Genomic DNA, 16423 nt, shown 5'->3' with positions numbered 1-16423 from the left:
TTACCTTACTTAGTATAAAAAATATGCAAATTTATTTGGTTTGCAAAAACTGTATTCCTAAATTTATTTGATTCAATAATTTCTGAAGAAGTTGCATGATCTCTGGTACTCCCACAGGCCCTGTGTCTTCTCATCCATCATATTTATCAGTTTAAGTTTTGTTAGGTAAAGTTTTTTGTGCAAACAGAAAAAAAAAAAAAAGAAAAAGAAAAAAAAGAAAGAAAAGAGAAGAATTTAGATGATTCCCATGACTTTTTGACTATTTGTATGAAATCAGACTGCAAAAGAACAAGAGCTAATTTCTTTTTCAGCTTCTATCTTGTTAGACAATAGACATTTTAAATTAAAATCCAACAATTGCTTCATTGTCTCTGCAAGAAACTATTTTTTTTTTAATAATGAATATTAGAAATAACAACGACAAACAAAAAATAAACTAAACAAAACATACAGATGATGCACTGCATCATCTATTCCATCCCCATATCTGAAAACAATGATGACTGTAATTCTGCACAGATCAGTTGCTGGAATACTAATCTCCACCCTTTCCCCTCCCTTTTTTTTCCTTTTAAAATGTAGTTATGGAATTAAATGATGAAATTACGGGAAGAAATATAGCAAGTGACCGAAAGCAGTTGCTTGATGGATATTTGAAGATCTAAACAAAATTAGCATTCTATAGGAGATCTGATTATATCCAGGTGTGTTATATTCTTGCCAGGCAGCACTGGTTTATATCAATGTAGGTAATAAAATATCACAGGCTATTTTCTTGTACAGTTGGGCTGACTTACCACAAAGGAAATCTTAACTGAATTGTATTTGTTCTGCCGAGACAGAAAACTTCATTGGGAAGTGCAGAGGGAAAGCAGGGTTGCAAAAGTCTTGATCTGAGCTGTGAGGCTCAGAAGTGTTCCTCCTGGGCTGGTCACATCCAGCTGGCATGCTGATAACATGGGGCATGCAAGTCATTTGGTCTTCTCTCTCTCTTTCTCCTTCCCACCAGCTTTCCATGAGAATACAACTTCGGCATATGAGACATGCAGGAGTGGAAAGCATACCAAAAGGGTTCCTGAGCTGGGTGTCTGAGGCCAGCACCAACCATAGAACACATCACCCCATGTTGCCTCCTGAATACTAAATAACCATTGTAATCACTTCATTCTAGTCACTTCACTTTCTGACACTTCTACCCCATAAACTCTGATACGAGAGCCCAGTAATAAAATTAAAATAGTCACGTATCTCATCTTCTCCATTGCAAGACATGACCTTGTACTTCCTCATGGATGAGTTTGTCTGACTTGGGGCTAGATCTCCAGAACAAGTGGTCAAATCTTTCAGTAAAAAGTATTTTTCTTCTCTCTAACATGCTAGCCTAATTACATTCCTAATCGTTGAAAAACAGAGACTTTGTCTTTGCAGGTTCCTTGGACATTAAAATTGTGAAGAAATGGTCTGGACTATCAAAAAAATCAAAAAGATTTTCATATGCTTATGAAAAAAGTTTGCTCATCAATGTAAAAGAGGCTGTGTTCATATTGATCTACTTCTAGAACTGAAACAAAATTCTGATAAAAAATCAAGCTTCTGACAAAGACCAAGAGACAGTAGGACAACGCAAATGAAGGATGCTTAACAAGAGTGAGACCCTCTTTACATGCTATGTCTCCAGAAGACCTTGTAATTCAAGTTTTAAACACCTTTTTGTCTACTTTTCAAATGTGTGACATGGAACAGACAGAAAGTTTTGATACATAACCGGGCATAAATGATTAGAAAATAGTAAATAAGGCCTTTATTTCTGTAATAGTTAAGAACTGCTAAGAATGACTACCTTCATTAATTTTGCAATATAGGCTTTATAGCAATCTCTAAAAAAAAAAATAAAAAATAAAAAAATATTGTTTTGACTTTTCGAGTACTAACAAAGGAAGAAATAATCCAAATAAAATTTTGAATAGCTGCATTTTTGCAGGTGCCTTTTCAGTGTGTATTACTATGATATGTCAGCTACAGGCAGGTCTCATTACCCAGGAGTACAAGAGATTATTTAAATAGCAACCTCCATGTCTGAAACATCTCCCTGTTTGAATTGCAGGCAAGCAGGGAAGTGTAAGCTTCAGTGGTCTCCTGGTGACTTAGCAGAGTACTCAGAATTAAAGTTGTTGTCCAAAGTTTCAGCCTGCATTACAAGGGTGAGCACTTGCCGGATCTGGAGACGAGATATTTGACAGAGCTGTGTGGCAGGCTCGCTGCAAGCAGCTTTGCAGAAACTGCCTGCTGCCACCTCCCTGCTGTTGTACGGATAATTTTCAGTGCTGTCAGTTGGCATCCTCATTCGTATTACCTACAGATGTCCCTGAAAAGTCACGTATCCTGGGACCATTTTCATGACACAGGATGTGAAATGAATGTTCCGTAATTTTAAATTAAACATCTGGAGATTTTCTGAGTTATCTAGATTTCAAGAAATCCTGCTTCCATTTACAAGTTAATTCAGTTTAGTGCATTCAAATTCTACACGATTGAAGATCTTTATATCTTACAAGAACATAAAACACTATTATTCAAGTGGAACACACAACTCATGTCTCTTGCCACATTGAGAATATCAGGGATAGCACAAAAGAAATAAGAATTATTATTTCAATATAATTCTGGTTGGTAAAAGCAGAAACAGAAAAGCCGTGTATTTCTCAAAATACTACGTAGGATTATTAGCCTTAAATTTTTGTTGTCTTTGTTCTAACATTAAATTTCGTAGTCTCTCTTAATTAACAGTATTGCAGCTTCTTTATCGTTATATAAGAAACAGGCCTAAATTCATCCTCACTATATGGATTGAAACCATTAATGTCAATGCATTTATTCTCTGGAGAAAAAAAAATCAGCAGGATCTATATACTTTGTAGATTCTGTAGATTTTAAAGGCAAGTCCTCAAAAATTTCCCAATTTTCCTTCCCAATTCCCTGTTCATGTTTATATATTCAAATTATGCCAAGAAACATTTTTATTTAATAGTTCAGTTCAATAAGTTTCCAATATTCAGGGGTATGTTGCAATGGGGCTTACAGATTGTATTATTCATATTATTTGTAGTTATGCACAATACTTGGCAAACTAAAACTCAAGGCACATCAGTTCTATTTTGTTATGCTAAAAAAAAGAACCCTGGTGACTGCCCTAATTTGACTATAGGTGCAAGAACCACTCATTAAAATCTAATGTCAGACTCAAAGCTAGCACAAACGTTCATTATGCAAACATGAAATCGACTGGAAGGGCTAATGAGGGTGGAAAGATACCCCAGATGTCAATAGAAAACAATCTACTTCTAACATAGCCTTTCTTCTGGGAATTTCCCCCAACTAAAATAAAGATTTTGTTTACTGATAACCCAGTACTTGTTAGGCTGAAGAATCATGAAAGCACAGTTAAAAGAATAGAGTAAATCTCAGACATAACTTATTTCTTAATTTAATGATATACTTGACTCAATGATTGTCTTTGTTTTCCTCAAACTGAACACTCAGTTTTAGCCAGTATTTTATTGCATACTAAAACCAGACAGAATAAAAGAAACTGTAATGTTCCTTTGATATGACTGATTTACATTCCACATAATTAAGACTTCAATTTTCTTTAAACTTTAATTCAGATTCAGTCATAGTTTAAATACAACCCAGGAGAAAAATAAAATAAAATAAAATAAAATAAAATAAAATAAAATAAAATAAAATAAATGGAGTGGGAACAGTTTTGGGTGGTGTTCCTAGCTCTGCTTTTAGGCTGTTGATGACCTGAAGTCAATTACTTCACCTTGAATTTGTCTTTACAGTAAAATGAGAATATAAACAAGTAAATACAGAAAGGATCCATGGAGATCACCTTGTTCATCTTTCCATTTTGAGAAAACTTTTATTATACTTAAAAAGTCTCGAAGAGATATTTACCTTAACAGTTCTTTATCATCCAGAGTTAAAAGCTTCCAAAACCTACTTTGATAATCTGGTGATGATGAAAGTTTTTGTCTATTGGTAAAAAAGGTTTGAAAGTTACTACTGAAGAGAACCACATAATCTTAGGTATCATTATAAGGTTTATGTCATAATATTTATTTTTATGCAGATTTTATTTTTATTTTTTATTCTTCCAAAGTTACTAAAAAAAGATGGGAAAAACAACAAATTAAAGGACATGGTGAGTTTCAGAGTAGCATCAGCTTATTTCACTACACTTTGTGATCTTGGCAATAAGGCATCACTAATCCACATCTGTTCAGGCTAGCAGTATAATGACGATGGAAATGCTTTGCTCATGTCTCTGTTTGATATTTGCCTTGGGAATATGAGAATACATTTGCATATTCTAGGAGGACCATAACGTGAATAAAGAATATTTTTCCACTAGGCAAAGTTGTAAAATATAACTGAATAGAGGCAAAGGTGTTTCCTAGCCATGGCATCTTTCAGCATGCTTTTAAGGAAAAGGTATACAACACATGATCAAGCTATCAAACTATCACATCTTCAATCTGAAACTTTATTGCAAACTCTAGTGCAAATTATCTTGCTAATGAGATATGGCATAACCTTTATCTCCAGAGAGACCAAAACAAATTCATGGACAGCCACATACCTTACAACTATTGCTGTAAGAGGCTGCAATTTAGGGAGCATTGAACTTTGTGAAAGTCAGAAAGAAAAATTAATCTGAGCTTTTAAACAAGATTTAAGACAAATTGCTATAAAATCAAGATGTTAAAAAATACTAATATCGTTTTCCTAAGAATACTTTAAAATTATAATAATTAGTATTATTTTCACAGAATGACACTTTTCACTGTTTTGCAAACACATCTGAATATGATGAAGAACAAATACAGCATCAGATGCCAAACTGAAGACTGTGTGATCCTTCTTCTAGTATTTAATTGTTTGTAGCCTTTATGCATGTCACAGCTTGATGAACAGTTAAACACTATTTGATAGTATGGAAGAATTAAACTAAAATCATTTGCTGATGCACGGGGGTCTACCTTCTTCACTCTAATTACAGCAGCTTTATTACGAATCTCTGCAGAATCAATATGAAAGTACACCCTTATGTGTTATTAAATGCCAACTTTTCCCATAAAGTAGAATTTAAGTCTCAGTTTAGTAAGGTACTTAAGCATATATTTAACTTTAAGTAAGAGTAGTCCCACTGCTTACATAGCATGAGGCAAAATAATCAAATTTAAATATTAACTCAAACCTGTCCTGAAAAGGGTAATAATAGATAGCACAACCTGCATAGATTTTTTATTGGTAATCTCTAGCCACTTTGCAAAAGAGTAAAGTACAATTATGACTGTTACAGATGGCAAAAGTTTCATAAAGAGGCAAAGTGACTTGGCTAAGGTTCTTTCTAGTTCTGTAGCAGAATTGTGGAAGAATGTCAGACCAATGCGTCAGGTGCAGGTCAGTTCTTCACCCAGTAGTCCATAATGTTTAACAAAATTATAAGAAAAGCAAAACTACAAGCCTCTTATTTTATCCTAAAATTACATCTCTTTTGTTGTTGTTGCTGATTAATACATTAAGAAAAGAATATTTCAGCTAAGGGCAAGAATACAGACCAGATGCAACCACGCTGTCCACTATATATGATAATGCAGTCTGCAACTTGTGATTACTGATCATACATGTATTAAATATAACCCCTAAACTATGACAGATTTGATCACTATCTCAGTAAGGATGCAGGAAACACGAATGGACTGAAGATCTAGTTAAAGCAGATTTTTTGCTCTTATTATCCTATCCTTTGTAGCTGTCTAGACTCTCAAAATCCCAGTGAGGTAGAGAAATAGTGTTATTCCATTTGAAATACATATTTATTTAATTTTTACAGAAGACAACTAAGTTACTTGGGGAAAAAAAAAAAAGAAAGAGAGAGAAAAAAAAAAAGGCGCTCTAGAAATTCAGCGGAGAAAATGTCGATCTCTGTACCTGCTCTGCTCATGCTAAACTTCTTTTGGGTTTTGTGGTAGAAAAACAGTACTTGTTGGCACAGCATGTTGCATCCTAAAATCAGCCAGAGGTATTGAACCATTCAAGGACTTATTTCTCCCAGCTGAAAACAAAGCAAACTTAAGGTTATTAGCTGAAAATGTAGAAATCTATACTGTATAACTCTAAACAAGGCTGATAACACATCTGACTGCTGCAGGTAGTTCAGAAAAAAATGCAGTCTCAAGGGTTTTCCACAAATACTTACAGGTGTCTGAAAAGCACACAAGACTTTCATCTGCATTGATAATAGGTTTATATATCCATTTATACAAAAGCATAACATCACATATGAACTTTGGGGCAGAACAGCAAACCCAGTCCTAAGTCACAGGCTAATACCACCATCTTTGCTACAAGATGAACCTAAGGCTTGTCTCTTCCTACAAGCTACCTTTTTTGATCTCTACAGCCCTATTTGAACTGCAGCAGGTTGAAGGTCCTTGTTTATTTTTCTGCTCAAATTTTGACTTCAGCTGAAGAACAGGAAAAACATAATATTAGCAGGTGCATGTAATGATGGCTTCAAGTGGAGACGAATGAAAGAATCCTACGAATCCTAACACTTCCAACACTGCAAAATCAATGGCCTGTGTAGCTGACCACAATCACAAAATATGTGAAGAGGGGCACTTTTTTTTTTCTTTTTTTTTTTTTTTCTGATAGTAATGTTGAGAAGCCAGTAATTGTGATCTTCTGCACTGAACAATGTTCTCTGTGCATGGGGTGATAAAACTACATAACTAGCATTAATTCACAGGAGTAGTTTTGTAGTTTACTCACAAAGGAAAAAAAAAAAGAAAGAAAGAAAGAAAGAAAGAAAACATATCTGCTGAACTCTTACATAAAAAATACTTTCAGTCATTCCAGAATTTGAAAATTAACCTAGAAAACACAGATGGTCTGTATTTGGTTGAACAGTTAAATAGAGTTTGAGCCCGCATCTTAGCTGACTTGTGTCTGTCTCCCAGGTTCACTGTAGACATGTGTCTGATGTTTTAGGAAGGTGTTATGGATATATCTACACTACATGATAGAATACAAGACAGAAAGCATCCTTATGCTACCAAAAAGGAACTCGGATGCTACCATTTCTGACCTCAGTCTCATGTTGTAACAGCTGGTTTCTCTCAGCAAGATTTAGCAGGACACTGTGTGTCCTAAGTAAAGAACAGACTTTTTGAGTCACTAATTACATTAGCAGACATTGTACACAAGCTGAAATAACCATCTTGGTCCTAGATCCAAGGCAGTCTCACCAGCACTTACTTATTCAACCATGTGTGCACACACACATTCATCCTAGGAATAGCATCTGACTTCACTTTGAGCATTCACTTCAGCTTCCCAGACTGCAGGTAAAAGGGTAATATCTTAACATCCAAAAGGTACTTTCAGAATAAACCCGGAGGGTTGTTAGTTCCACTTAGGAAATGCGATACTGGAGGCAGTAAACATATCTAAAACAAATACTTGAAAATGAATTTGTATCTTTTACAGTAAATTCTATTGAAGTAAAAATTGTACTTACATTTATCAGGGGTTATTTTCATCCATTACTTCAAAAAATGAAATATGTCATTTTTACGTTGTTCAAAGAAACCTTCCACTTGTAAAAATTCCCTAACACAAATAACTGAAAAAGGGAATGAACCGATTTTTAAATCAAGGCATAAAAAAAATCAACTCAAATTGAAAATATACAAATGTACCTACAATACAAACACTGGAAACTGTTCTCTGGTTAATTAAAGTGCTTAAGAATCCCTCAGTGATCATCTATCCCTGTGACGGAATTCTGAAGATGAAAAGTCTTTTCATTGATATTTTCTCCTTAAAAGCCTGGTGTTAAAAATAAAACATTAACTGCACACATGCATATGTAGATTGGAAATTAAAATTTTTGTTTTACAAGACAAAACAGATGAAAAACCCTTAATGGAACTGTGTTCCAGAGTTCCTCTTTTCTCTGTAGGACGTGTCACAATATATTGGCACAAATTCAAAAGGTTGTTTTTTTTTTTGTTTGTATGTTTTTTTAACAATGTTTTGTCCCACTGCAAATATGGCTATTATTATTAAAACAAGGAAAAAAATACATTAAAATCAACTTTGTCTTAAAAATGAGTTTGGATAAACTCTGGAACAAAGCCTAGAGAAGTTGCAGAAGCTTCATCCTTGGAGATTTTCAGAATTTGACTAGATGAGTCCCTGTGAAACCTGATTTAACTTTGAATGTAGCACTGTTTTAAAAGGCAGCTTGGACAGAGTGCTCTCCAAAGTTTCTCTCCAGCCTAAATTATTCTGTGATTATTCTTATTTTATGATTGTCCCTCTGCCAGTCAGGTTCAATACCTCTTAACACTTTGTAATCAAGGCCATGAATTTAAAATAACTTTAATAGAGGAACATGTTGTTTTTTAATACCCTCCAAATGCAGATAATATCCATGGGAAAATTAAAAAAAAAGAAAAAAAAGATTAAAAATACAGGAAAAGAGCATAGAGGACTAGAGTAAAGATAGCAACCATAGTTATCAGTGTGTGTGGAATGGGAAGCTATGGGGATATCCTGAATGCAACAACATCCAACCTGTGAGGTTTACCACCATTGACTTGCCAGTGAAGTCAAGCAGGACTAGCTAGCAGGTAGATGGAGAGCAGAATTTGGAAATACCCAAGATTAGAGTTGACAGATTGGTAAAGGACTCAGAACCAGGGCCTTGATACAGAAAGTGCTTCCCATCAGGCCTATGTTTAATGCATGAAGTTGTGTGCATGATTGAGGCTCAAGAGAGTGAGGCTGTGTGCATGCTGGAAACCCTGATCAGTCAGAGAAGAAGAAAAGAGACATTTCTCTCTGTACTTCATGTCTGCATGACTGCTGTAGGTGTTTATGTGGGTGACAATAAAGGCACTCCTCTTTGCCTGTGTTGGTCTGCGTGCTGGACGTGTGTATATTGCACATATGGACATCTCTGGAGTACAGGCTGAGCCTTGCTTGTGTCTAGATGTGCAAATAGGGCCAGGAGCACAGAGACTCATCTGGAGAAATCCCCTGGGTCTTTGGCAACCTTAGATTTGCCTCCTCTTAGTAACCGTATTGAGAAATAGAAGGAAGCCTTCTTTGATTTTTGTTGTTGTTCTTGTCTTTTTTTTTCTCTTTTTGTTGTTGTTTTTGACTAATATAAACATCTGAAAGAAAATTGCACAACCTATTGAAAGCCATTGTATCCACACTGCGTGTATTCCTATAGCCTTGTCAACATCTCTGATGAGACCTGATGTTTTCACAGTGTGGTCTACTGCAGTAACCTCAACTTGACTTTGCCCTCTTAACAAGACATCTGAATGACACCACTTTCAGCCAGAGTCAATATTCAAGGTTTTACAGCTTGCTTCTGTTAGCAAGAAAGCACATTTAAAGAGCATTGAAACTAAAGAGCCTTGCCTTCTTCAAGAAATATTGTCCTATATTCCTGTATTTCTTCCAAGATATTTTAAACTTCACATTTTCTCAAGACCCCACCTGCTCCAATACTTCCAAGTTTTTCCTGAAATCCATCACATTCAATAACATCAGTCCTCACCTGGGCCCCATGCCAATGAGAACTGTATTAAAGCTGGTTTGTTATCTGGACCTTGCCAAATATGTATATATGTGCACATGGTTGATCTCTCACTAATCTTTACACACTGGGACCATGAAAGAGTCTCCTGTTCAGTGTCCATTTTCATTAAACTTGTAGAAATCAGTATCTTAATGAACTCTAACCTTCTATTACATTTATTTGAAAATGAACAAAGAGCTCTGGAATAACTGGGGTCAGAACAAGAGACAGAAAGGATGACAGAGAAAAACTGTATGACTTTTTTTTTCTTCAAAATGAAGGGTAAATAGAGTCAGGTAGTTCTTTGATGTAATCTTATTTATAGATTACTATCCACAAAACTTTGTTATGGAAACAAATGAGTTTTTTATCAGTTTCAAATATAGTTTCAGGCGTCTCTTCTCCAAAAACTTTAGACTCAGTTATGCCATCCTTAATTTTACTGCATGTATACAAGTTTCTCCATAACTGTGAATTCACTTAACTTCTCTTGACTGTAGGATGATATTATGGAAGTTCTTATCTGCCATTTGTAAGCAAGAGATTGCTTTCTTTTTCCTACATAATTCAGCAATTTATTCAGTCTTTGTTGTTCATCTGGTGTGGTGTACTTGTATACACTGACCTCTGAGACATGGGCTGAAAGAAATTTCTGAGCAGAGGAAGGGAATGCAGTGTTTTTTAAGCTACACTTTCCAACCAGAGTTGAAAAATGTTACTTCACGGGATGCCACATATCAGAAGACATCATAATCCATAGATGTGCACACTGTGTTGCAAATTCTCAAACACTGTCAAACAAGCTCACATACTGAATTAGTGATGCCATACTCTTTGCTACCAAAACACTGATCTGCTTTTACTTACAGATATTCCATTTTTCAGTAGAACACCTGCTATCAAAAGTTAATGAGTTTGAACCTACTTACTGAAATGTATTGATGCAGTCACAGGAGGTGATATTACAGTGTTTAGGTTGTAATTTATATTTAAGCAAATGAGAAAATGTTCACCTTCATATAAAAAGATGCTTCTTATTGTTCACACATACACTAAGTAAAGTTTGGGAAGAGGATATGGAAGAACTTAATGTTCATTCTTAAATCCATTAGTAAATAACATTAATACAAACCTTTAAGACTGTAAACCAAATGGTCTGCAAGAAGGTCTAACTGCCTCAGTTCTCAGACATGCATGCACATAAGGAATACACATCAAACTTAATTGGGTTTGGTCTCCACAGGGAAGCTATCCCACAGAATCCAGCATTCTATCATTATTTGGCAAAAAAAAGTGACCCCACTGACTGAAAAAAAATCTTGATGTGCTGAGGAGCAATGCAATGAACTTCAAAGAATCATGAACTCATTACAATATTAATTGGAAGGATCCTCTAGAGGCTATTTAGTCCGATATCACTGCTAAAAGCAGAATTTTTCTGCGAACACTAGATGAGGTTAGTGTGGTTTTGTCTAACTGAGTTAAAAATCTCCAAGAAAGGGGGTTCTGCAATATCTGGGTGTAACTTTTTCCAGCAATGAACTGCCCAGTTAATGACAAAGTTTCTCCAAATGCCCATCCTGTCCTACTGTCAAGTAGCAATCGCAATTCATCTTCTGTTTTTAATTCTAGAACTACCAAGAAAAAAGGGCTTCATCACCTTTGAAAATACCTGTTGTAGGCAGCTATTAGCATCCTTTTGACCAGACTGAACACTATCAAGTCCTCCAATCTCACTTCCTAGTCCACATGCTCTGTGCTGGACCCCGTTCACTGTGTCCACATGTATGTTGAACTGGATAACCCCAAAACAGTCATAGTATTTCAGGCACAGCATCATTATTAAGAAGGAGAGAGGAAGATGAATTTCCCTGACATACTAGCTATGGTCCTAACACAGGGCAATCATTAAGGTTTGCTGTATTTGCAATGAGAGCATATTGCTTGCTCATATTCGGCCTGGCATCCACACTTCTCATTTTTCTGCAGGGCTACTACTCAGCCAGTCACTCCCCAGCCTGTGCTAACGCATTGTGTTATTCTGCCTTAATAGCAGCAAGTTTTCAGTATTGAATCTCAAAAAGTTTCTGTCAGACCAGCCAGCCCTCAGTTTTACCAAGGTCCCTCTGCACTGAGCCTCTATCATGTCTGTCAGCCATTCCCCACCAGTTTCATATCATCAGCAGATGTTTCTGGGGATATTCTCTGTCTTCATCACCCAGGTCACTACCAAAGATGCAAAATTAAGTGGGCTCCATTACCAACTCCCAGGATACTTTCTTTTTCACTAGTCACCAGACAGATACTGAACTATTGGTAATTGAAACTGTTTTCCCCATAGTCCAGCCACCAAAAATTGGTTGGAATAGAAAGGATCTATATTGCTAAGTGTGACAAAAGCATCTTTGTCAACAGGCTGGCCAGCCTGGTAAGGAGAGCTTTAACTTAAGAATGAGTGGAGTGAGAGACGATGATCAGCAATCAAGTGTGGAAGTGGCAGAGCAGGTTTGTAAGCAAAGTGTGCATGGTGATGTGGACAAGAGAGAGTTACAATGAACAAAACAGAGCTGATGGCAGCTCACCTCTAATGTATTCATGTATAATTACTTTTCCAGGAAATCATCAGGACTGAGTATCTCTCTGAAGTGCTGTGCACTCCCTCACACAGCATGGGGAAAAACAGGAGGAGGTAGAGGTCTGTGTACCGAGCTCTGATTTTAGTGGGATCACAGGGACAGAGTGGGGTAGCTCATATGACTGGAGTGATGCATTGAAGGATACAGGCAATTTAGGAATGACAGAACAGAAGGTCAAGGAGAATGAGCTACCCATTATGTAAGAGAGGAGTGGGAATGTGTGGAGCTCTGCCTGAGAATGGGTGATGTGCTAGTCGGGATTTTAAAGGTTAGGGTTGGTGGGCAGACCCGTTATCAGTGACTTTGTGATGGATGTCTACTACAGACTACCTGATCAGGGCCAAAAAAAAAGCATTCTTAAATCAACTTGATAAAGTCTCACATTTTCAAGCCCTGCTTCTCACTGCAGACCTTAGCCACCAAAATATCTACTGAAGGGAAAACACAAGGAAAAAAAAAAAAAAAGAAAGAAAAAAAAAAAGACCCAGGAGTACATTGATGAAAAGTTCTTAGCACAGGTGATCAAATTGCTGGTGAGAAAAGTTGCTTTACTAGTCCTCACACTTAAAGAAAGGAAGAACTGGTTGAGAATGTGAAGGCTGGGGCAGCTCTGGCTGCAGTGACTGTGAGATGGTGGTGTTCAGGATCCTGAGAAGAGGGATCAAGGCAAATGGTTGTATCACAGCCTTGTACTTCAGAGGAACAGACTTTGGACTATTCAGAGAACTGCTTCAAACAATCCCGTGGGATACAGACCCAGACAGAAGAAGACTCCAGGATGGTTATTTGATTTTCAGGGACCAGCTCCAAGCTAAAGAGTGGTTCATCCCACTGAACAGGAGGTCAAGCACTGTAATCACGAGGCATTCATGGATGAAGAAGGAGCTCCTGGACTCAAAGATTAAACCTGTGCATAAAAAGGAAGTGTACAAAAGGCAGAAGTGGGGACAAGTAACACAGGGAGAATATGGAGACAATGTCTGAGTGGGCAGGAGACAGGAATGAAGTTGGGAAAGTCGGAGTGCACCTGGAGCTGAATCTGATGGGAGACATGAATGGCAATGAAAAGGACTTCTACAGGCATAGCTGCAGCAAAAGGAAGACTAATCTGGGCCAGCTGCTGGTGAGAAAAGCACCTTGTGACAAAGGACATGGAAAAAGCCAAAGGCCATGTCTTGAACTTTACTGATAAAACCAACCTTCAGTAATCCCTGGTCCCTGAGACAGATGGGAAAGTCTAGAACAAGGAAGAGTTATATTCCTTGAAAAAGGATCAGGTTAGGGAACACTTAAGTGAGCAGTGTGTATACACGGTCATAGAACCAGATCAGATACACCTACAAGTACTGACGGAGTTGGCCACTGTCATTGAAAGTCACTTTTGATTATCTTTGAAGTATTATGACAACTGGTGGAGGTTCCCAAAGTCTGGAATAAAGCAAATGCCCTCTCACCTCTGAGGCTTTACATGGGTCTGATCGCATAGTCACTCACTCATCCACCTCTGACCTACAGGGAAAACGAATCCCATTACAAAAAAAAAAAGGAAAGTACAGAAGATTTCTCTTAAGTCAATCATCAGTCAGTCTCCGCACCAGTAGTTACCTCCTATCACTAATTTGAGACACCTCTTAGCATTGCAATTTAGCTCTTCGTTGTTGCTTCTGAACCATTTCCTGTTTGAAAGCATTTTTCCTTCCTTAGGTTCTCACTTTACTGTTATGTTTTATCTTATGGTTTTCCTTCAGTCAGAAGTGGAAGAGCAGAAAGATCACTCTAGTGCTCTTCCAGGGAACACTATTAACAAGGGAAAGCACACAGCTGCAATAAAATCATGATATCCCTTCTTCACTGTCCACATTTCAGTTATTCAGTATGCAGAGAAACCTGCCAAGAGGTAATGAGGTGACTTTCAAGGTCTTCATTTTCATTACAACAGAACAGTCCAGTTTATATCTACACATACAGCCATACAGCTTTGCAAGAAAGTATTTTCTTAAAAATGCAACCTCTGCAGAACAGAGGGGGGTTGTTTTGTTTTGTTTTCCCACGGGCTTTCCTTTCCATCATCATTTACTCTACAGAGGAACTCCAGAGTGACTAAACATAAAGTGAGATATCAGGTTAAGAAGTGCAACAGCAACCACTACAATGACAAAATCAGGGGAAAAAGAAAAAGCTGTTTGTCAGGAAATCAGTCTCTGCTCCTTAGCTACTCGAAGGAGCAGAATGATGGTTCCCATTCAGCCTGGATGAATCTTTACTGCAGCCACAAGGGCTTTTTGGTACTGGGCAAGAGATGCTCCAGTTAAAAGGCTAGTGGAAATATGGCAGCAGAAAGCAAAGAAAGAAATCACACCCCTTCTTCCTCCTGCAGACTGCAGCAAAACATTTAACATCCAAAAAAAAAAAAAAAAAAGACGCAGAAAAGCAAAACATAAACTCAGACGTAATTTGGTCCTTAGGTAGACGAATTGTATTAGTCCTATATTGCTATGTCACTGCATACCACTGCATACATCATTCAAGTGTGAAATGTCTTTAAATGCAATTTAATTAACCATGCTGCAGCTTAAAGTCGCTTGGTACATAACAGAGTCAGGCAGCTTCAGAATTTCTAAGTCCCTAGGTATTGCCTCCACCAAGCCTGAAACAATTCACTTGTCATAGAAAATCACACACCATAGCAGATGTTAAATAGGTATTCAGGGGAATTATTACTCCAGATAGCGTAAAGGAAAAAGGAGGTAAAGGGGGAATTTGCACCAGGGAATGAAATTTGTCATTTTTGCAGAATGTCTGTTATTGTTCGGAGAGCTTAGCATTTTGTCTACTGTTTTTTGTGTGTCTTACCTAGTGTGAATCCTGCTAAATTACTTTTGTTAAATAGCCTTTTATGCTGTCTCAGAAATCCCCAAAACAAAACAAAACAAAACACAAACATCTACTTTGGGAAACAAATAAGATGATATGCAAATTTCCCAAAATTGACTTTTCGGTTCTCATTTGTGACTTAACAAGAGATATACCTGTACGTATACAAACACTGTATTTTTCTAGTTTGTCCTAAGACATTTAGCAAGAATTTTGCATAGTAATACAAAGTCTTTCTCAATGAAGTTTAAAATTGTACTGATGTGTATTCCAGTGTAATCGTTTCCCTCTATAAGAAGGTACCATCAGTTATTTTTTTTTCTTAGCAGAAAAACATCCCCTGAGATATATTATTAATAGAAAAGCTCATGGGTTTTCTTTCCCTAGGAATTCAAAATAAAAAATTGTTTGAAAAAGAGAAAAACTGTGACTAAGTAATGATAGTATGGCCTCAATTTATTATCAAAACAAACAAACAAACCCTACATTTATCGTTGTTAATTTTACTAATTTCTATTCCCCTGGTGACACTATGCTGTCACCTACTGGTACAGAATCACTTTTTTTAGGTGTAGTCATTTGAAGAAAAATAAGCAAAGAGATTTGCTTTGGAATATCTGGAAGAGCTTTTCGGCTAGAGAAAATTAATACAAGTTTACTTAAAGTCAGTAGAATTTGGCCTGTTTACAGTAGTGAGTGGCTAATGCTGGCTGCAAGAGAGAAGCTTCGGTCTACTTTACAAGTAAAGCCCTTATGGTGTGTCTCATCTTAAAATCCATCACGGGGTGTGAGTTTTCATATTAAAATGACTTGCATTCACAGATTTTTCCTGCTGTGATTCACTATTGCTTAAGCACACAGAATAAAGCCTACCTTGGGACTGTTTACTGGAGTGCTGGCTGTATACATCAACAGCACAACTAAAGATCAAAGCCGTTGCACATTTCTTTCACAGTTACCCCACTGCTTTGCTATTGCTTTTTTTTTTTTTCATTTGTGTGTCCTCTACGACATAGGGTCATCCTGACTGGCTGCCACCTACCTATTTCAAGCCTGGCTTTCAGCCACAAGCTGTTCTTTGCTGTTTCAGCTCATGGGAAGATTGCATGCTTGTGCCATATGCTTCTGACTACTAGGCAGTCATGCTTCATGTTCAGCGTGGCCCTGTGCTGATGGCCTGGGCTCTGCGATGAGGAGCATGAATTAGCCCACATAAATTCCAGCTGCTGCAACATCTGCATGT

This window comes from Cygnus atratus, chromosome 1 (assembly GCF_013377495.2).
Source record: "Cygnus atratus isolate AKBS03 ecotype Queensland, Australia chromosome 1, CAtr_DNAZoo_HiC_assembly, whole genome shotgun sequence".
NCBI classification, from domain to species: Eukaryota; Metazoa; Chordata; class Aves; order Anseriformes; family Anatidae; genus Cygnus; species Cygnus atratus.
Note: the sequence above shows the minus strand (reverse complement) of the source record.